This window comes from Sarcophilus harrisii, chromosome 6 (assembly GCF_902635505.1).
Source record: "Sarcophilus harrisii chromosome 6, mSarHar1.11, whole genome shotgun sequence".
Classification (NCBI taxonomy): domain Eukaryota; kingdom Metazoa; phylum Chordata; class Mammalia; order Dasyuromorphia; family Dasyuridae; genus Sarcophilus; species Sarcophilus harrisii.
In genome coordinates this window covers 230883745-230906821 of record NC_045431.1, presented here as the reverse complement: position 1 = coordinate 230906821, position 23077 = coordinate 230883745, and positions in this window count along the sequence as shown.

Below are 23077 nucleotides of genomic sequence, written 5' to 3'. Positions count from 1 at the left end.
ATTACCCATGTATATATCTTGTAAATAAAAAGCTGTAATAATAATAATAAAAAACCAAAATGATTCAATCAGTTCACAACTCCACCAACAATGCACTAATGTCTTAATTTTCCCACATCCCTTCCAACATTTATCAATTTCCTTCCTTATCCTATCAGCCAATCTAATAGATATATGGGATTATTTCAGAATTGTTTTAATTTGCATTTCTCCAATCAATAAGTAGGATTTTTTGTTTTTCTGAGGCAATTGGGGTTAAGTGACTTGCCCAGGGTCACATATCTAGTAAATATTAAGTGTCTGAGGCCAAATTTGAATTCAAGTCTTCCTGACTCCAGGGCCAGCACGCTATCCACTGCATCATCTAACTGTTCCAATAGTAGATAATAGTAAGTGGTTGTAGATAGCTATGATTATTTCATCTAAAACATTAATTTTTAACATATCTCTATATGAAACATGTTGCAAAAGAAAAATCAGAACAAAATGGGAAAATCATAAGGAAAAATAAATCAAAACAAAAGAAAGGTGAAAATAGAATGGTTCAATCCACATTCAGTCGCCATAGTTCTTTATCTGAAGACAGATGGCATTTTCCATCCAAAGTTCATATCTTCATATCTTTTGCTTTTTTATCAATTGAGAATGACTTTTATTTTTAAGAATTTGACTCAGTTTTCTATATATTTTGTTATGTCCTTTTAAAATGTGAAAAGGAAGTTCACAGAGAATTCATGACTTGCCCAGTCATGTGGATAATAAGTAGCATATCTGGGACCTAGGTTTTCCCAATTTCAGTCTTCCTTCCATTATAAATTGGCTTATCCTTCTTGCTGCCTCCACTCTTCCTTTCCCTTCTCTTTCCTTCTCTTTCCTTTCCCTTCCCTTTCCTTCCCCTTTCTTTCCCTTCCCTTCTCTTCCCTTATCTCTCCCTCTCTCCTTCCTTTTCTCCCCTTCTCTGTCTCTCTCCTATTTGCCTCACTCCCCTTTCTCTCTATTTACCAGCTTCCTTTCATCCTCTACCTATTAATTTAAATGTATTTGTTTAGGACTGGACCTACACAAATTTGATACTGAGTCCTTCATGGGGAATTTTCTGCCTCACCTTTTTATGCTCCTTCCTCCCCCCATCTCCAGTCCCTTCCCCAGGGACCCATTGTCTCTGACTATCCTAGCTTGTTTGTCATGTTCAGTTAAGAAAGCTCTTGGAACATAGAACTGAAAGGGATCTTAGCCAATGGAACATTGAATATTAGAACATAGACCTTAGAGCTCATTAAGTATAGCCCCCTTAGGCTTATAGGATAATAGATTTAGAGATGGAAGGGATCTTCCATCTCATAACTGTGGGTGTTGTCACTGACTCTCTTCCAAATCCAGAACCCCTCTCTTCATCTCTATCTCCTGACTTTGCTGACTTCCTTTAAGCTTCTTCTAAAATCTCATCTTCTTCACAGTCCTCCCCAATCCCTCTTGAGGCTCCTGCCCTCCACTTTTCTTGTCTGTGCACAGTTGTCACATTGTGTTCCCATTAGAATATCTTTGAGGGTAGGACTAGTGCTTTTGCCTTTCTGTTTCCCCGCATGTAGCACCTGGCACATGGTAAACACAATAAATTCTGGCTGCCTTCAAAAGGTATGTGTGTGTATGTGTGTGGGTACTGTACTTGCTGCAATCCTCTTTTTCCTTTCAAAGTGCTCTCATTTTAGACTGGAGTATATATCAAAGAGGTGAACGATAATTACCTTCCCTAAAACACATCTCACTTCCTTCATCTTGCATGTGATTTTCACTCTTATGCAAAATGAACACAGATATCAGTGTTCCTTTTGTCAGGGTTGTTAGACATAGGTGGAGTAAATATCTAATCAGAAGTGGGCTATCTCTGGCCACTGGTGAATAGGGCCCATGAAATCATTTACATAACCAACTGCAGGCAATGATGAGCTGAAAGCTAAGTGGAACAACCTCCCACTGCTTTGGTTCTATAAGATGATAATTTTGAATGGCCCATGAATGATGTCATAAATATCCAAGTGACCCTTGGCACTTGAAAGATCCCCTATCCCTGGCTTAAATGTTGTAGGGTCATAGGACAATAGTTACAGAGTTAAATCTGGAAGGGATGTCAGAGAGGATTTCATTCAATCACCTCCCCTTATTGGTAAGAGAATTGTAAAGCCAAAGAGCTTAGGAAACCTTCCCGCAGTCATCTGGGTGAGCAAGTAGAAGAGCTGGGGTTTGAATTCAAGTCTTTGGACTCCAAATGCTATGTCCTTTGCACTATATTCTGCTACCTTTTGAAGATGGCTCCTCACCCAGGATATTACACATTTTGGCCTCTTTGCAATCAATCAATCCACTAATCAACAATTAATTGTTATTTATTATTAAGGGCTCAGTATATTCCAGGCACTCTCCAAGGTGCTGGCAACTTAAGTACATAGGACAATTCCTGCTTGAGGGAAGCCTGTTTTCTACTTGGGCAGACAAGGACATATGGATATACTATTTGTATGTATGAATGTACGTGTATACATATGCATTGTATACATCTCTATATATAATACATATGTGTATATGTATTGTGTGAATTCAGAAAAAATAGAAAATGAATAAAAACAAATATATACACAGTAAATAAATATGATGGTTTGGGAAAGAGGGTTCTAGCAATTGGGGTGATCAGGAAAGTCTTCATGTAAATGATGTACTCTGACTACACTTTGAGGGAAAAGCTGGACTCAGAGAAATAGAGATAAGGAAGACAGACGTTCCAGGCATGGAGAATGGCCCATGCAAAGGCATGGAGATGGGAGATGAGCAACAGAGGAAGGCAGTAATGTCTAATGAGTTTGAAATAGGTTGGGATTGGGTTGCAGAAGATTTTAAAAACCAAAAAAGTTTTTTGTTTTGTTTTGTTTTGTTTCAAAAAAGTTTTTAAAAGCTAAAAAAAGCTTTTCTACCCTAAGGTCATTAGGAAACTCCTGGCACTGATCGAATAGAGAAGTCACCCTGCTCTAATTTGTGTTTAAGAAATGACAGTGGCAGCAAAATGTAGGGTGGGCTAGAGTGAGGAAGAGTCTGGAGGAAAGAAGAACAATTAGGAATCTGCCAAAAAAATCCAATTAAGAGGTGGGGGGACCAAAGCTTAGATGGTAGGTATGTGATTGCAGCAAAGAGATGTGATGTCAGAGATGATAAGATTTGGCAGCTGATGTTATATGTGCCATGGGGGAGAATGAAGGGTTCAGGATAATTATGTGGTTATGAGCCTTGGAGACTAGAAGCTTGGCAGTGCTGAATGAGACTATAGAGTGGAGGTTCTTAACTTCAGATCTACAAACACCTGAGGGATCCTTGAATAGATTTTAAGGGCTATGTGAATTTGGGCAGGAAAAAAAATTATATCTTTATTTTTACCAACCTTTTTTTTTATCAAATTCTATTTTTTTTACCAAAATTTTACCAAATTCTAACTGAATTTGACATTTTCTTTAATAATTAATGTAGAAAACAAGCTATCTTTCCAAACTCATTGGACATTACTGCCTTTCTTTATGCCTCATCTCCCACCTCCATGCCTTTGGCTACCTTCCATGCAGTCAATGTGTTTGTCCTTACCCCTACTTTACTGAGTCCAGCTCTTTCTTTAACATGTAGTCAGGTGTCATCATGAAGCCTTTTCTGTTCACTCCAGTTGCTAGAACCCTCTTTGCCAAACTACTTTATATTTATTTACTGTGTATATATTTGTTTTTATTCATTTTCTATTTGTGCTGGATTCACACAATATATACAAGTCTTCAAAAGACATCCATGACTCAAAAATAACTAAAAACCTTTGGATGACAAAGAGAACTATGGAGACTGAAAGCAGATCAAAGCATACTATTTTCACTTTTTTTTAATTTAGTGATCTTAGATACATCATTTCCCTTTTTTGTGCCTCAATTTTCATAGGACAGGATTAAATGAAATGAATTCTGAGGTACTTGCCTAGCTGAGAAGAGACCTTAGAGCCCAGCAAGGATCATCGGAAGTTATTGAATGATGAAAGGCACCTTAGGGATCATCTAGTCCAATCCACTTATTTGACTGAGGAAGAACTGCGACCTAGAGACAGTAACTTGTCCAGAGTCATACAGGAAGTATGTGTCAGAGGCAGGATGTGAAGCATGACTCCTAGTCCTCTCTCCACCATAGGAGCCCCTCACATTAGTGAAATGCTTCCAATCTTCCACCTCCAAGAAGTTGTCCCCAGGGTGTTGTAACCTTTGAGGGCTGTTAGACATAGAGATAATAAAAGGCAAATTATCTTAGGATAATTAAGCAGGTTTGGAAGGGAGAAAAATAGTTCACTGAGAGATGGAGCAGGAGCAGGGGAAGCTCAGGGAGAAGTGAGAACTTCTAGGGACTGATGCTAGTTTCCACCCCCAGAAGTTGCAGGCACAACTGTGAATACACAGGCTAAGTAGTGGACCAATCAAAGTGGGAGAGGGAGCCTGAGGCAGCTGCTCTTCAGCCTGTTTCAGCCCAGTAGGGGGTGGGGGAGGGGAAGATGCATGATTCTCCCAACCCACAGTTCACCATGGGGCTGTTGATTTGTTAGGTCAGAAACCCCACAGAGCTTGGTTCTGAACAGAGTCATAATAATAATTGACAATAGTGCCTTATATTTCCACTGAGCTTTTCCCTGTTTTTCAAAGTCTTGCAAATATATGATCTAATTTTGACCATTTACCAGAGCAGTCCCATGAGATAGGAGTCAATGGGCATTAAAACTTTGTTTTTGACTGATCATGTTACCTAGGACAGCTCACACCTCCTTCATTTTGTTTCTGACCTGTGTAAAAAACCAAAGAAACCAAATAAATTGTGTGTGTGTGTGTGTGTGTGTGTGTGTGTGAGAGAGAGAGAGAGAGAGAAGAAGAAGAAGAAGAAGAAGAAGAAGAAGAAGAAGAAGAAGAAGAAGAAGAAGAAGAAGAACAACAACAACAACAACAACAACAACAACAACAACAACAACAAAAAGAAGAAGAAGATGAAGTAGAAGAAGAAAAAGAAAAACAACAAGAAGAAGAAGAAGAGAGGGAGGGAGGGAAGGAGGGAGAGAGGGGGGAGGAGAGAGGGAGAGAGAGAGAGAGAAGAAGAAGAAGGAGGAGGAGGAGGAGAAGGAGGAAGAAGAAGAAGATGAAATAGAAGAAGAAAAAGAAGAAAAGAAGAAGAACAAGAAGAAAAGAAGAACAAGAAGAAGAAGATGAAGTAGAAGAAGAAAAAAAGACCAAGAAGATTAAGAAGAAGAAGAATAGAGGAAGGTAAGGAGGGAGGGAGAGAGAGAGAGAGAGAGCTTAAGAGAGGGAGAGAGAGAGAGAGGAGGAAGAAGAAGAAATAGAAGAAAAAGAAGAAAAGAAGAATAAGAAGAAGATGAAGTAGAAGAAGAACAAGAAGAACAAGAAGAAGGAAAGAGGGAGGGAAGGAGGGAGGGAAGAGAGAGGAGAGAGAGAGAGTTTAAGTTATATTCTAAAGCTGCTTCCAGCTGTAAAATTGCATGTTATGATCAGCAGGATGATTTCAGAAAGGCCTGAAGAGACTTACATGAATTGATACAAAGTGAAATGAGTAGAACCAAGAGAACATTGTATATAGCAACAACAAGATTATATGATGATCAACCCTGATGGACATGGTCCTTTTCAACAGTAAAGTGTTTCAGGCCAGTTCCGATAGATGTGATGGAGAGAACATCTGCATCCAAAAAGAACTCTGGGGACTGAATGTGGATCACAATATAGTGTTTTCACATTTTGTTGTTGTTATTTGCTTGCTTTTTTTCGTTTCTCATTTTTCCCCTTTTTGATCAGATTTTTCTTGTGCAGTATGGCAAATGTGGAAATATATTTAGAAGAATTGTACATGTTTAAACTATACTGGATTACTTGCTATCTAAGAGGGGAGGGATGGAGAAAAATTTGGGACACGGGTTTTGCAGGGGTAAATGTTGAAAACTATCTTTGTATATATTGTGAAAATAAAAAGCTATTATTTAGAAAAAGAGAAAATTCCATGTTCCATGTTCTAAAAATCCTCCTAGGTGCAAAATCCTATGTTTTATGCCCTAACTCCCCCCCCCCACACACACACACACATACACACACAGTTCTAAGGTACCTTCCAATTCAGTAGATGATGGCATTGTAGATAGAGTACTAGATCTGGAGTCAGGAGGACTATCTTCCTGAAGGCAAATCTGTTCTCAGATGTTCTAGCTATGTGACCCTGGGCTGTTTGCCCAGTTTCTCATCTGTAAAAAGATTTGGAGAAGGAAATGGCAAGCCACTCATATATCTCTTCCAAGAAAACCACAAGTGAGGTCACAAAAGAGTAAGACAAAATGGATAAAACCCTAGGCCTAGAGTCAGGAAAACCTGATTTTAAATCCAGCATGAGACACTTACTAGCTGTGTGACCTTAAGTAAATCACATAATCCTGTTTGCCTCTGGAATGAACGGGAAAAGGAAGTCCCAAATCATTCCAGCATCTCTGCCAAGAAAACCCCAAATAGGGGTCATAAAAACTCAGATATGACTATATAGCAACAATAATTATAACCTTCCAACTCTTCTAACGTTATATATTTTCAGGTTATTTTCAGTTCTGACATTCTGAGCTCTTTGAACTCTATTTTCTAAGATCCCTTTTGAGTGGAAAAGTTTTGTAGTTCCAGGTTCTCTTCATCCTTAATGTTCTATCTCCTAATGAGAGTGTGTTGAGTTAAATTGAAATCTATGGCTTGAGCTGTCTCTTGAATTTTTATGATTGCATTGCTAGGAAGAGATTAACAGTGGCATAAATATTATTCCCATTTTTAATAGGCCAGGAAAAATGAGGTCCAGAGAATAACTGATGATTAACCCCTTCCACAACTGCATGTGGGTTATAGTTACACTTTGTTTTGTTGTAAACAAGAGATATTTGGAATGGACTCAGGATTCTAATAATACGGGAACTCCCACTATGGAAACTTTTTCACTCGTACATATTGTCAACTTACTTGTAACTTATTGGTTTAGAGGGTTGCCTAGTCACTGAGTGATCAAGTGATTTATTTACAGTCATTCAATCCATATATCAGAGGCAGAACTTGAACCCAAATCTTGATTCCAAAGGCAGTAATTTCTCTTCTACACCATGCTGCCTTTCAAGAAATACTTTTATAGGCAGAAATTAATTGAAGAACACAAGATAATTGAGCACCTAGTAGTTAAGGAGCCCTGCTGGTTCCTATTTAGAGTCGTGCATTGAGTAAGAATAATGATTTCAAATAATATTTTTCTATATTGCTTTTCTTGATGAATATGTTTTTCTGACCATTATTTTCCTAATAACCCTGTGAAGGAAATAATGCAGGTCTTGCCATTTCTATTTTATAGAAAGGGAAACAGATTCCAAAATGACTCCTATAGGGAAAGGAAGGCACCACCTCTATAGTAAAGCTAGAGCTTGTAAGGGGAAATTTCCATAATGATTGATTGCCTTTGAGTTCCCAGCTTTTGTCCAGCCAGAGGTTGCCAACTACACAAGAAATGAAACATATCATCTGTCAAAAAGACAGTATTTTTGGAGTGCTTTCTCCGCTAGTGACCTCACACAATCACAAATCTTTGTTGGAAGACTTCCAATGATTGTCAAGCTGTAACTAAAAGGCCATTTTGGAGTATTCTTATTGTTAGAATGATATTTTTCCAAAAAAAAAAAAGAAAGAGAGAAGAGAGTAAAAGGAAGGAAAGAAGGGAGGGAGGGAGGGATGAAGGGAGGGAAGAAGAAAGGAAAGAAGAAGGGAGAAAGGAAAAAAGCAGTGAGGGAGAGAGGGAGGAAAGAAGAAGGGAAGGAGGCAAGGGGGAGGGAGGGAGGAAGGAAAGAAGAAGGAAGGGAGGAAGGAAGGAAGGAAGAAAGGAAGGAAGGAAGGAAGGAAGGAAGGGAGGAAGAAAAGAAGGAAGGAAGAAAGGAAGGAAGGGAGGAAGAGAAGAAGGAAGGAAGAATCTCATTCACCTATTTGGAACCAAATCTTCATACCTTTCTCCTCTGGAGCACAAACTAGATTCTGTCTCTAATAATTATGATATAAATCATGATTGTCACCACCAGAGGTCAGGCTTTGGGAACATCTGAATTTGGGGGATAATTAATCATTTTATTAATTATAACCAGCAAATAATAAAAGGATGGTCATTTGGCCATCTTTTGAAGACCAAAATAATATCACGGTAGTTTACTGATGCTTATATGCTCTTGGAAGAATGGGTAATCAATCTGATTAGTTAACAAGTAATGAGAAGAATGAATATTATAATGAGAGGTAAACCTATTCTAATGAAGAAATGGGATACATGGCTTTGAGAATGTTATTCTTACTCATAGGCTACTGTATGCCCTAGAAATCTAATAAAAGGAATTACCTTTCAACCAAACCTGAGCAGAACACAATGGGATTCTCCAGTTGCATGGAGTCTGAACAATATTGAGAAGAATATCAAATCCAATTTCATTATGATTCCTATTCAGGGGTTGATTTGATCTATTAGAAAATGAGGAAACCTATAGGAAGGAAAAAATCCTGGATCTTCTCAATAATAATTGGGGAGAAATAATAATTTTTCCCAATATGTAGACATACACACATGCAAGTTTTTGGACTCCAGATTAGAATATCCTGTTATAATGGAATCCATAGACAGACAAGAAAAACTGTCTCTTCTAGTTGCCTCAACCTCCCTCCCTCCTCAAGCGCCTATACAATTGCTCTCAGAGTTTCACTTGAGGAGTCAGGTCCCCCACCTCCCAAGGTAGAAAGGAACTTAAGACTGCTATAAAAGGAAGCACGCTACCCCTCTGGAGCACAGTAAGAGTCAAAAGAGCATCAGCAGGTATCCAGGTTGAGAAAGAACTGAGACTAGATTGAAAACAAAAGAGATTTTGGGGGGAGGGGGATTGCATTATAGAAAAAGTGAATCAAACACGTGACAGGACCACTGCTTGGGAAGAATGGAGTGAAAAGAATTCATGTCAAAGAAGGCAGAACTGTTCATTTTTATTCAAATTCTGTTTCTTTTGCCAAAGGAAATGATGTGTGAACTGGAAAAGGCAGAACAAAAGGAGGGTTACATTCTCAAGATAAGAGCCTTGGTCTCCAGGACTTGGGAAGAGATACTCCCACTGTCTAAGTCAACATCTGGAGTACTGAGGCAATTTCACACACACGTGTGTGTGTGTGTGTGTGTGTGTGTGTGTGTGTGTGAGAGAGAGAGAGAGAGAGAGAGAGAGAGAAAGAGAGTCCTTTTTTGACTTGTACTCCTTCCTCTCTGTTCCCCCCCCCCCAACTAATTATGGATAACAAGGTATTAACTGATTCATCCCTTAAAGTATGGATACGCTTCTTTGATTAAATCAAAAGGGTAAAATTGGCTCTACATTTGGAGACTTTTAAAGAGCTAAATCTTCTGATCCTGACACCAGATAGTCCAGTTCCAGAGTTCTAGTGAGTCTAAACCTAGAACAGCTTTATGGCATGTGCCTTCTGCCTGGAAGAGGAAACGGTTCTCTCCCTCCAATTGTCCAGCAGAAGTTTTTGCCTAGAGAGACACACTCCACCCATCAGAGATGAGAGAAACAGATTTCTAGATGGACACGGAGAATCAATATTCAACCAAAAAAAGAGAGAGTTGGTTATGAACTCAAGAGAGAGCTAACCCATGCAATTGAGAATGAAGGGGGAGACAGTAGTTCATCCTGGAGTCCAGCTAACACTAGTCATCTAAAAAGCTCTAGACATAGGATGAAACTTTGTGAAATCTCCAGGAAGACAGAGAGGATGTTAAGCCCCTGCAGTTCAACAAATCTGAATTGCCTTGGCTACATGTTTCCTATCTGTGGGAACCACTGTATTCTAAATTTGTGCCCATTTTTCCATTGGTTGTTGGGTATCTTTACAGGAAACCACTGCCTTCTATGTGATTCAGAGCATAATTATGAGATAGCAAAAATAATCTTAAGACAAAATCCAGTGGGGAGAAGACAATATACAAAAGAAAGCTGAAAATGGGGAGGGGAGTGGAGGAAAAGTATCCAGCATGGGAACATGATGGAGATGTCCAGATAGTGCAGCTGAGTGGGTGATGAAGAGTTGGCTGATTGGAGCTTCCTCCTTAAATGGAGCTTCCTCCTTAAATGGCGGTTCAGGGAGGAAAGGTTTATTTCCCCTCCAATCAATAGTCCTGTCTTCACAAACCAATCTCCCAGGCTGGTACCCTATCTCATATTGTCAGGTCTGAGTGACATGGCTCATGTGCAGTTTGGCATCTCTGTGGTTGAGATTGAAAGGTACCTTTAAGGTCATCCAGTCCAATTCTTTTATTTTTCAGTTGAGGAAACTGAGGATTACAGAGTATAAGTGAGTTGTCCAGGATCACATAATCAGACAGTAAGTACTCTGACTGCAAATCAGCTATGTCTTTCTGTGTTCTGCTTCTCTGGCATGGCTAGTGCTGTCAGTGTCTGCTGGTTGTGTAACTACCTCTGTGTCTCATGGTCTCATGTCCTTAGTAAACATTTAGTAAACACTTTTTATGTTCCCTTCCCTGTGCTAAACTCTAGGGAAATCAAGAAAGGCAGAAACACAGTCTCTGTCTTTAAGGAGCTCACATCGTAATAGGGGAGGCAAACTGCAAACAACTGTGCGAAATACATGGAAGGAAGGAAACATTGATAAGCACCTACAATGAGCCAGGCCCCCTACTATGCTCTTTACCAATATTATAATCTCATTTATGGGGCAGCTAAATGGTATAGTAGATATAGTAGAGGGCCTAGAATCAGGAACACTGATCTTCTTAAGTTCAAATCTGACCTCAGACATTTACTAGCTGTGTGACCCTGGGCAAATCACTTTACCCTGTTTGTCTAATTTCCTTATCTATAAATGAACTGGAGAAGAAAAAGACAGACTACTCTAGCATTTTTGCCCAGAAAATCCCAAATGGGGACACAAAGACACAAATTTGATTGAAAACTAACTGAACATCTCATTTAATCTTTACAACAACTTTTGGAGGTAGATGCTATTCTTTTCCCCATTTTATAGTTTAGGAAACTGAGGCAAACATAGGGTAAGTGGCTTGCCCAAGGTCATACAGATTTGAAGTCATATTTGAATTTAGATCATCTTGACTCTAACCCAGAACTTTATCTACCCAGACATCTGTTGTGCTATATATCTCTGAGGGAACTAGCCAGGGTTAAAACATGTTAGTTAATGCATTTATAGCTCTTTTGTGAATCAGGCCCATAGTCCTGCCAGGCTGATACATAGAATGACTCTTTCAGAATGTTTCAACTCTTCTGTCTCACCCGATGGTCCCCAGCCTTCACATCTAGTGAATTTATGATGATTTGATTCTACCAACTTCTTTCCCACTCAGGGTACAGGTAGCTGGTGCTCTCCTCCAACTACCATAGTAAAAAAATACTTCCAGTAAAGTAATTCTGATAGTGATGAGGTACATTTTTACCCCTTTCATCCCCATGATTCTCTATTCTCCCCCACTGGCCCTTCATACTCCCTTGCTTCCATTTTCTCATGCTGTTAAAAAGGCAATGTGGAAAGAAGACTGAAATTGGAGTCACAGGATATGGGTTTAAATTCTAGCCTCAAAAAAAAAGGAAAAACAAAAGAAATTTATATAACTTAATTTTATTTAAAAGATGTTGCACATAATAGATTTGCAGTTTCATGTCCAATCATCTTTTTTATTATTATGCTGTTATGGAAATACTTGTTTTATTCCATTATTTAAAAAGAAATAATTTTTAAAAATCTATTTTCAGACACTGTATAACCCTGGGCAAATCACCCCATCTCTCTGCATTTCTTTCCTCATTTGTAAAACAGAAATTTGCCTCAAGGGGCTATCGTGAGGAAAGCGCTTTGGAAAACTTCTACATGCATATACTACTGATGTTATTCTCCCAGAGCCCCCTGGATCACAGCCTGACCTCCTGGCACCTTCCTTGGCTGAACTACGTAAAAGCCTCTTCGTGGAGCTGGGGTAGGGCAGCTGGCGCTCTGGCCTTTGCCAACTACGGCTTTCGAAAGCCAGACTCCCTGAGGAGGTAAAGTATTCCTCAGGGTGAATTTGTGCATGTCAGGGCTGCAAAGGGGACAAAGGAACAAAAAAGGAAATGTCAGGGAGTTGGAAATTAATTATCTTGAGGCATCTTTGCCTACCAAGCTCAAGTTCAAAGCTAATTGGACTTGAAGTGAACCTTCAGCTTTGGGGAGCCTTAGAGATAAGGAGCCAGCACAGGGAGGAGGTGGTCTTGAATAGGCTTTCAGACAGGTGGGAGATACAAAGCCTCCTGCTCCAGAGGCCTTAGGAGAGCCTGGCACCCCACCTACCAACCCATGCCCTCAAACCCTGCCTCAGATCCAGACATTTGGCTCCTTTTCCTCCTTCTACCTACTGTTTCTGCAGTTCAAGGAGAGATTTATTCTGCTCTAGGGTCCTGTAGGCTATGCATTCCCATATGTATAGCTCCTGTCTGATTCCATTCCAGCACGGAAATATTTAGCATCTGAACGAGAAGCAGATTCGAATCCAATCTGATCTGTGGTGCAGTGGCAAAAGTGATGGGAGAGGTGGGGAATGTGTTTGTAATACTAGAGACAGCCCGGGCTGAAATCCTTGCACTGATGCTTACTGGTTGTGTGATCTTAGACAAGTCACATAATCTCTGGGTTATGGTTTTCTCATATGTAAAAAAAAAAAAAAAGTGGGTGAGAGTTGAACTAAATAGCCTCCGAGGTTCCTTTCCCTATCCCTCTTAATTTTCTCCATTAATGATTTCCTGTTTATCCTATATACAACTAGTATATATTTAATTGCAGTTTGTCTCCTCCAATTAGATCCGAAAACCTTGAGAACAGAGACTGCCTTTTGCCTTTTTATTTGTGTTCCCAGCATTCAGAACAGTTCCTGGCACATCGTAGGTCTTACTAAATGTTTATTGATTGAGTTATTAAACCTATGATACTATGGGCCAGCCACCATTCAGGATGAAGAACATAAAAAGGAAAAAAAAATAGTTCCTGTCTTCAGGGAACGTATAGTCTATTGGAGTGACTTAACATGTACACAGATAAGAGTAAACAATGAGATACAAGATAATTTAAAGAGAAAAGCTTTGATTGGAAGACAAGAATGGGAATTGTGCTTTGGGGAAGCTAGGGGTTCTAATGGAGATAAGGAGAGAGAACATTGTGGTCATGGAGGTAGGTAATGGAACATCTTGCATGAGGGAATTTTATAGCTAAGAGTACAAGGCAAAGTGAGATGAAATGGGGCAATATAAAATGAGAGGAGCAAGATAGGTGACTGTGGAGAGCTTTAAATGTCAGACCAAGGACTTTATCGCTTAGGCTACAGGTAATAGGGAGCCACTAATATTTTTGAGCAGGAGATGCTGTAAGGTAAAGATAAAGAGAGAGAACATCATGGAGATGGAGGTAGATAATGGAACATCTTGCATGAGGGATTTTTATAGACCATATTACAGCACAAAGTGAGATGAAATGGAGCAATATGAAATGAGAGGAGCAAGTTTGTGATTTTAAAGGCTGAGGACTTTATCACTTATCCTATAGGCAAATAGGGAGCCACTAATATTTTTGAACAGGAGAGCAACAGAAGGAATAGATTCGAAGCAGACTAGAATTAGGAGATTATTAAAAAGTTTAATTAATCCCTAAGCATTTATTAAGTGTCTACCATATATCAGGGTCTGGACTAGATGTTTTGATGGGATTGTATTAGTCTAGGTAAGAGGTGTGTCTAAGTGCACTCGAGTCAGGTTGATGATTGTGGGTGGAAAGAAGGGGTCAAAAGTGAGAGATTGTAAAAGGCAGATATTATATGAGCAGAGTCAACAGTACTTGGCCACAGATGGGAGATGATACATGGCAGAGAAGGTCAAATCAGGGATGACTTCAAGATTGTAAGTCTTGGTTACTAGAAGAATGGGAAAGCCCTCAAAAGGAAGAGGAAAGTTAGAGGAAGGGGTGGGTTTTGAGGGACCTTGAACAGTTTTGGTCAGGTGGTGATACCATCCAGGTGCTTTTTGTTTGTTTTGGAGGAGGAGGTACAAGCTAGCAGCCACAGCCTGGGGAAAACAGCCCTAGCTGAAAGACCTGGGGGAAATCCCTGGACTGGCAAGCATCCTCCTCAGTCGGGAAGTCATGCTGTATGAGCAGGAAGTGAGAACTCCACCTAGACCCTGGGAACAGATGGATTATTGGACGGGTAGAAGGTGGAGTAGAGGTTGCTCCTCAGTATGAAGGTGACTGGGGTTTAACTTTGGATATCTGGCAAGGGAAAAAATTGCCTGCTTTGTAACCATGATGATTGAAATGAACTGGTCTTTTGATGGGCTGAATTGCTCCCAAAGGTCCATGCAGGTACTCTCATCAGGGTCTAGAGGGGGGGGGATTATTAGGAGGGATTTGACCTATTTTTCTTGATCCCTTTTTAAAAGGCTATTTCTCTTGGAAGAAGGAATCAGAACTGGAGACTCTTGGGGCCCCTAGCAGGCACAGAAAAGATTGCTCTGGCCTATTAAATCCTCATATTATCTGCTCCCTTCCCTCTAACTTCCCCACCATGCTTTATTTGAGTCCAGGGGATGACCTTTAAAGGTTATCCAGCCACCTCTCCCACTGCCTGTCAAACCACTTTGAATAGAGACAAATTCAGGTAAGGGACAGAGGAGTCTTCCCTGCTGTCACTTCTCCTCCACATTTATCCCCTAAATCTCTCTATTATAAACAGTCATTTGTGTAAAGCACTGCAGTCTCTTCCCAGCTTCCTCTTGTCAAATCACCCTGACAGATTATGGTTCAAATCCCTCCTCCACGAATTATTAACTGTGTGACTCTGGGAAAGGCAATAACTGCTCTTAATCTGCCTTCTTACATGAAAATAAAAACATATGTCCTAGGGACCTCATGGTTTAGCCCTATGGCTCCAAAGAAATATGTCTACAATGCCAGCATATAAACCTGAAAATGCTGGCTGCTTCTTATTTGATTACAATAATGATGGAATACAGCCCATCAGTACTAAGACAGGGAGGCAGGATTTGGAGAGATTAGCTGACCTCTCCATTCACGAGTTAAGTGATTTCATAGCATCAGAGAATCTCAGAGATAATTTAGTTCAAACCACACTTGGACAAGGGTCTCCTCTCCCACAAAGTTATCAAATAGTCATTCAGCTTTTTTTCCAAGACCTCTCATGGGAGAGAGCTCAGAGCCTCCTGAAGTGGAGAGATTCAAAAGAAGGTAAGCAAATCTCAGGGTCCTCTGAGAGCTTCAGTCCTGAATTTTCTGACTTAGAATCCCCTCTATATGCTTAGTAATGGATAGTCATCCTTTGCTTGAAAATTTTCCAGATTGATGTGAGTGTGTGTGTGTGTGTGTGTGTGTTCACTACCTCTCAAAGCATTTCCCCTCCCATTGTATTTTTAGATATCTGTGATTAAGACTGTCTCCCTTCTGTTTATCCCGAATTTGCCTCCTGATAATGGTTACCTCCCACTTGTGCTTCTGGGTCCAAGTCTAGAATCAGTCCAGTCTACCTTGGGCAGCCTTTATGGGTCCACTTTTAAGTCTTTCCTTCTCCTGATCTGAAATCTGCCTCTCAATACAAATCAGCAAATATTTAGTAGGTGCCCACCACAGGGCATTATGCACAAAAACAACAATGTTTTAAACAGTTCCTGCCCTCAAGAAGCTTACGTTCTATCTGTACATGGCTAAGTATGACATAAGGTGGGGAGTGAAGTGGGGCAAAATATGGTAAAGAGAACCAAGGACTGTTAGGAGGAACTAAAGGAACTGTAAGGACGGTTGGAAAAAAGCCGCTGCCTTCAGGTTTGACATTGAGAGTTATGTGGAAGAAGGCATAGTCTTGTAATTCATGGCCCCAGTGGGAGGGCAGAATGAAAAATGATGGATAGGAATTGAAGTATGCATTTTTCAATCTAAAAATTTCCTAGAACACGTCGGTTTCCTCTGCCAAGAAAATGACATTTGGTCTTGAAGAGACAAAACAAATAGTTGATAAACAGTTGATATTCAAGATAATTAGGGAGATAATGGGACTATCTAGAGCTTTAATAACTTCACTAGACCATGCCCTTGTGAGCTATAAACCAAAGCACTGAAAGAGCTTATGGTTTTGTTTGGGGAGTTACTGCCAATGAACTTGGAAACTTCAGAGGGAATCGGAAAGGTCGAGAAGGGCAAGTGCCTGGAAAAAAATTTTAAAGGAAGAGAATAAAATCTGTAATCTGACTGATTTCTGATAAAATTCCAACTTGTGTTTAATTAAAGGATGGTTAGTGGTGTTCTGGAAGAGAAAGAACAATCCAACTGGCTGAAGAGGTTCATAAAGAGATTAATATTCTGAGTTTGGGACAGGGTCATTCAACTGCCGGATCAGAAATTACTTACCTAGATTTTAGTAAAATAATTGATAATCTAAGATTGAACTCAGTCCACACAAGCCAAGACTTTGTCTCCTTGCTGGGAAGAGAGTAGTTCTTAGCCCAAAGATTTGGTTTTTACATTTACAGTCCCAGAGAAATACCTGGAATATTAGGTTAGATTAGATTACCTGGAATTAGATTAAATGACCCTCTCCAGCATCACACAGTTCACATCAGAAGCAAGACTTCAGTCCAGGTTTTCCAGGTGTCTATCAACTATTCTATATTATGTTCCATGGGATGATAACATCATAACTTTCAATTTTGATCTAATTTAAGCTTCTCATTTTATGTAGAGGAAGAAATTGAAGCCAAAAGAAAGTAGATGACCTATCCAAAGTCACAGAAGCAGTAAATAACATTACTGAGATTTGATTGCAATTATACAACTGCAAATTGTATAATTTCAGAGCTAGAAGAGGCTACAGAGACCTTTTATTCCAATTTATTCCTGAACAACAACCCCATTTTCAACATCACCCCCAGCTTCAGTTTAAAGACCTGCATTGTGGAGAATCTCACCCCCTTCCCAGGCATCTTCCACATTTGACAGCTTCTAAAAATGAAGATGTTTTCCTTTCCTCTTTTCCTCTTAGTCCTCTGGACCAAGCAGTTTATCCTTCATAACAAAATCACTAGAATATTTATGTAGTGCTTGAAGGTTATAAAACATTTTGTGCTCCTTACTTTCAGGCCCTTATTGCTTCTTGCAGGGATAATTCTGACAAGACTCTGCCTCTGATCTACCCTGCCTCCAGTCCATCTTCCACTAGTTCTTAAAATGGCAGACTCTTAAAGTACACACCTGATCACATCACTCCATTGCTCAAAAAAGACCAGTGGCTCCTAATTGCCTCCAGGATAAAATACAATTTCCTCTGTTTGGTATTTAAAGCCCTTCACAATCTGGCTCCTTGCTTATTTTTCCAGACTTATTGCACATTATTTCCCTCTTTCTATGGTCTTTTTATACCCAAGCTGGCCGGTTTACTTTTCCTTACAAATAGCACTCTATTCCCCATCTCTGTGTCTTTGCATAGATTCTTCCCCATGCGTGGAAAGAAATGTTCCCTCACCTCCCTCTGTTAGAATTTCTTAAAAGTTCTGTTCTTCATATGAAGCTCTTTCTGGTCCCCTCCAACCTTAAATGCAAGTGTCCCCTGTCAGCTAGTCCAAAGTCACCCAACTATTATCTAATAGAACCATGCCTTGGGATCATGCTTTCTGACTCCCAGCTCTCAACTCCTCTGAACTCATTCACAAAAACACTTTCACATATGTTATCTTGTTGTTTCTCTTTCAGAACAACACTCTAAGGTAGGGCACAGATTGTTCATTTCCCCTCGCAGTTTCTCCTCCTCCACGGCAGCTGAGAAAATAAAAGCAAGATCACTTGCCTATGGTCACCAAAACTAGTAAGTGGTGCTGAGCCTTGAGCTTGGCACATAGTAGGTGCTTAATAAATGTTCATTGACTGACTGCTGGAGTAGAATCATATCTGAGGTCACTATATCTCAGAAGAATCTGAATTTTTTTCTTATTCTTCTCTCTCCCTGTCCCTGTCTCTCTGTCTCTGACTTTATCTCTGTTTCTCTGTCCTTCTGTTTTTCCTCTTCTGTCTCTCCCACCTTTCCCCTACACTTTTCAAGGCTTGCTAGCTGTATGCAGACTGTCAGGAAAATAGGGTATGATGAAAGGAAAGAATATATGGAAGTAACCTTTCTAGCTCTGGCCTGACCTCTGAGGCAGTGGAATGGTGACTACACTGGGTACCCCAGCTGGTGTGTGTGGGGATGGATCTGACATCCACTATGGCCTCAACAGATGGTCTAAGATTTTCCTCTTTTCAATCATGGGCTGAGCATTTGGTGAACACCTGCTGTATAGTGCTCTGTCCTAGGTGCTGGAGGGGGAGGATGGGGGTGTGCAAAATCTGGGGAAGCCTGTGGGAGCAGAGAAACTTGGGGAAGAAGAAGTCTTACCCAAAGGTCCTGAACAATTATAAAACTATGTACTCTTACAAGGGAAAGCCTCTAATGTTCATGGGACCTCTCCCAGTCTGCTGCCATGACTCTAGGGAATCTATGGGTCCCTTCCTGTAGCATCAGACTGAGCTATTAGCCTGACTTTCTTGTCTTTCCCTTTGTCTTTCTACTCCTTTCTGTTTGACATCTGCTGTTTGGTCATTTCTCTGTGACCCCATTAAGGTTTTTGTGACAAAGATATTGTAGTGGCTTGCCATTTCCTTCTCCAATTCATTTTACAAATGAAGAACTGAGATAATCAAGATTAAGTGACTTACTTAGGGTCTGTAAGTGTCTGAGACCAGATTTGAACTTGTGAAAATGAGTCTTTCTGATTTCAAATCCTGTCCTGCATGCAATGCTCCACCTATCAATCTTACAGGAAAATGGGGTTTTAGAAATTATTATTTAGTCCAGTCCTGATAAAGATCCAAAATTTTTGCTAACCTCATTGACAAATAGATGACTTCCAGTGGATGGGATCTCATTACTTTTCCAGGTAATCTATTCCATTTCGGGGCAGCTTTTTAATTTTGTTCCTACAGTGACTTTTATCTTTTAGTCTTCATTCTACTCTTCTGGAGTGAAAAGAACAAAACAAAGCCCTCTTCTCCATGGCAGTCCTAATCTTTGAAGATCATGAATATGTCCCCATGTAAGTCATATTTTATACAGTCTAAACATCTCTAGTTCCTTTAGTTTATCCCCTTATGATATGAAAGGCATTTTGGAAGAGTGGCTAGATAGCTGGTCTTATAAGCTGGAAGGTGTGAGTTCAAGTCTTGACTCTGAGACATCCTAACTGTGTGATCCTGGACAAGTGGCTTTCAGATTAGAAATAGAAGATATTTATTCACCTCCAGTTCCCGATATCAGTGAAATCACAGACATAGTCCCTACAGATATAGCATGGTTTCAGGCCCCCTTGGCCTTCCTGGTCCCTCTTTTCTTTATATTGTCCAGCTTGTAAATTTCTTGACTCAAGCTGAGCCATTATAACTGTCAAGATTGATGAGGCTACAGATTATATACACAGGTAGAGAGGCTTTATGAACCTTAAAAGTTAAATCTATTATCAGAACTAGATTCCTTTGCCCAGTTAAGTGAGTGAAGCCCAGATCTTTCTCTTCTTGGCTTCATTTTGCTTCTTAGTTGCCAGAGGGATCTGTGGCACACACACAGAATAACACCATGAGCTGAAAGTACACATTTAAAAAGCTGGAATCTTTAGAAAATACAAAAGAAGTTAGAAAACTTGAACAAAGTGACCTTTAAAAGCCAATCTCATAGGATTAAGGATTAGAGAGTCACTCCTTCTGAGCCTGAGAAGGTCACAATATAATGAGAAAGAGCCAGAACCACTTCCTTGGCAAGAAGGAGAGCAGAGAGAGGAAAAAGCCTCTGGCAATCTGATGAAACTGATGGGACCCTCAAAATGAATGAGTAAAATACATAAAATGAGAAAGAAAACCAACTAAATTGAAATGAAGACAGAATTTTGCTCTTCCATATTTATAAATGCCCTGAAATCCATCGTCAGATCCCCCAGGTTAAGAATCCTTGTTGTAGCATCTTAATAGAGAGCTTTTTCACCTCTTCTCATCTTCCAACCTGCTTCAATATACAGCTCTCTTTGTTTAAGTCTTTGGGGATGTCAAGTTCTTTCTGGGTTGGGGGTACAATGCACAACTCTAGACTGATAGTATGTGAAGAGTGCTCCCTCTCTCCTTCCTCCCTCCCTCCCTTCTCTTCTCTTCTCTTTTCTTTCTCCCTCTCTTTCTCTCTCTGTCTGTCTCTGTCTGTCTGTCTGTCTCTCTCTCTCTCACAAACAGTGTACAGGTAAACATTCTAGGAGCACAATCTTCTTACTCATTTCGGCTTGTCAATGTTTCAAGCTGTTATTCTCTCTTTCACACACTTATCCTGCCTTTGCTTCTTCCTCTTCCTTGAGGAAGCTCAAGTTGCAAAGCTCCCCAGATTTTTAGGAAGTATGGTTGGTCTAGTCTATTTTAGAATCATAAAATTTACAGCATAGCTTAGAAAGTAGACTGAGAAGAGACCTTAACCTCTTAAGCTCTTGGAATTAGGAGAAACCTCAGAAATCATTCAGTCTGATCTTCAGACCTGGTCAATATCTCCAACAAATGGTCATCCACCTCCAGTTGAAATCCTCCTCTGATGGGGGAATTCACTCCCTCCTGAGGCCATTCCATTTTTGGACAGCTCCCATTGTTAAGAAGTACTTCCTTATGTCAGACTGAAGTTTTTCCTTACACTTTTTACCAACTCTGTCCTGTGGAATCGAGCTTAATTTTCCTTCTGCACTTTACATATTTATGATTGTCATGTCACATGATTGACTTACCTAATACTCATAATCCACTAATGAACTTTTCCCCACCACTATTTACCAAGGGTCTAGCTATCATACATTACACCGAACTCCTGTAATTAAATTTCGGAATCCAATATTGAATTTGACATTTACCCCTATTTGCTTCCATCTTTTTGGAATTTCTACATTGTTATAGCCAAAAGTGATCTTTTAAAATGCACGATTATGTCATTTGATATCTATTAGCCATTCCCTTCAGCTTTGTGTCATCTGCAAATTTGATAAGTGTGGCATCTGTGCCTTCCTCCAAGTAATCATCAAAGATATAAAACACATTCTTTAATACGCTGATCAGTTGACTGGTTTTTGCCCTTTCTTCCTTTTTAAAAAAAAATCTTTATTTTAGGAGATGGGAACAAAAGAAGAAGGGACACAGCAGAAAATCTAGTTATTAGAAAAGCAAAAGATGTCAAAAGAGAGGAAAAGGAATAAGTATTTATTTCTAATGGCACTTATTAATTGCACCGTGCTAAGCACTTTTATAAATATTACTGCATTTGATCTTCACAACAACACCACAAGGTCAATTCTGTTATTATTCCCATTTTATAGTTGAGGAAATTCAGGCAAACAGAAATTAAGTGACTTGCACAAGGAGTAGATGTCTGAGACTGAATTTGAATTTAAGCTTACCTGACTCCAGCTCAGAGCTCTGTCTACTGGGCCATCTAAAGTGGCGAGAGTCAATTGGAGCCATTGGTGAGCTCCCTCCAATATGGCATCTGTCCACTAATCACCACTTTGGGGATCTATTCCTTCAATCATTCTAGTTCCACCTAATTATGCTCTAATCCAATATACTTCTGTCTAGTTTGCTCATATGGATATCAAGAGAAATAATGGTAAAAGCTTTGCTAAAATTCCAAGTTTCCTTTGTCTCATCCCTATTGGGCTCTCTGTGGTCACTATTCCTTCTTCCCTTTGTAGTTACTCACAAGGACACTCATACGTGTTCTAGGATGTATGCTTTACAATATAATCTATATCCTATATGACATATATAGGGGATCAACACCATATCCTTTTTAGTGTTTTACATTATTTTAAAAATTATAATTTCTATTGAAGTTAATAGTAAGGAGTTCTTATGTAATATACTGCTTTCAAACCTCAAAGGCATATATAAATATTAGCTATTATTATTAAATGTTCCCTATTAAAATGAGACTTTGGGGAATGATCTCCTCACTTTTAATCCTGTGATTCTGGCTTTACTAACACCAGGCTCTTTATTTCTCTTTCTTGGGGAGGATTTTCAAGGGTATCACATGAGAAGGGTCCCCAGTCTCTCAAGGAGAGCTGAGCCAGGGGCCAAGGTAGGGCCGGCCTCCACAGGGGAGTGTTAGCCGAGATGCTTTGCCTACTAAGATGCTGGGGAATAGATGTTTTGATTTCTGAGCTTCAGCATCTCTGGCAGCTCAGCCCAAGTCATTTGACATGCTATCCCCGTGCCAGTGTTGATGCAGCTGGGGAGGCTAAACCCCAAAAGCCAGGACCAGTCTTGTTCTGCCAGCAATTCTGAGGATCCTGGCCCCCTGGCTGGGAGCAGACTCCAGGCCTGCTGGCCCCTCTGAGGTTTGATCATTAGTCTTTCTGTCTCATAATTGGGCTGTAAACACCCAGCAGAATAAGAGACCCAGGAGCTATAATTATGAGCTATTAGCCACGTGGCCCAGAAGTGCTGACTCCACACAGCGTCTCCTCCCTCTTCCCAGCAGGGCCTCAGTCTCCCAAACTTCAGATCTGCCAGCTCTTGGAAAGAATTCCAAACAGACGGCTCATTCCTCTCAGCAGGAGAGTGGAATTAATTTTCATCTCCCAGAACTCGGAGGAGTTGGTGGTCAAGAGATTTGAGTTCCAATCCTGGTTCTTTCATTTAGTAGCCAAATAATCATGAGCAAGTCAGTCTTAGAGATTGCTTCCTTAATTATAAAATGGGGAAGGGGGAATGGCATAGTGTTACTCTCATGATCTACCATAAGGTGTCATTATTAGAAAAACACTTTGTAAGTTGTTGAGTTCAATAGAAATTTGAATTCTTAAAATGGTCAGACACTA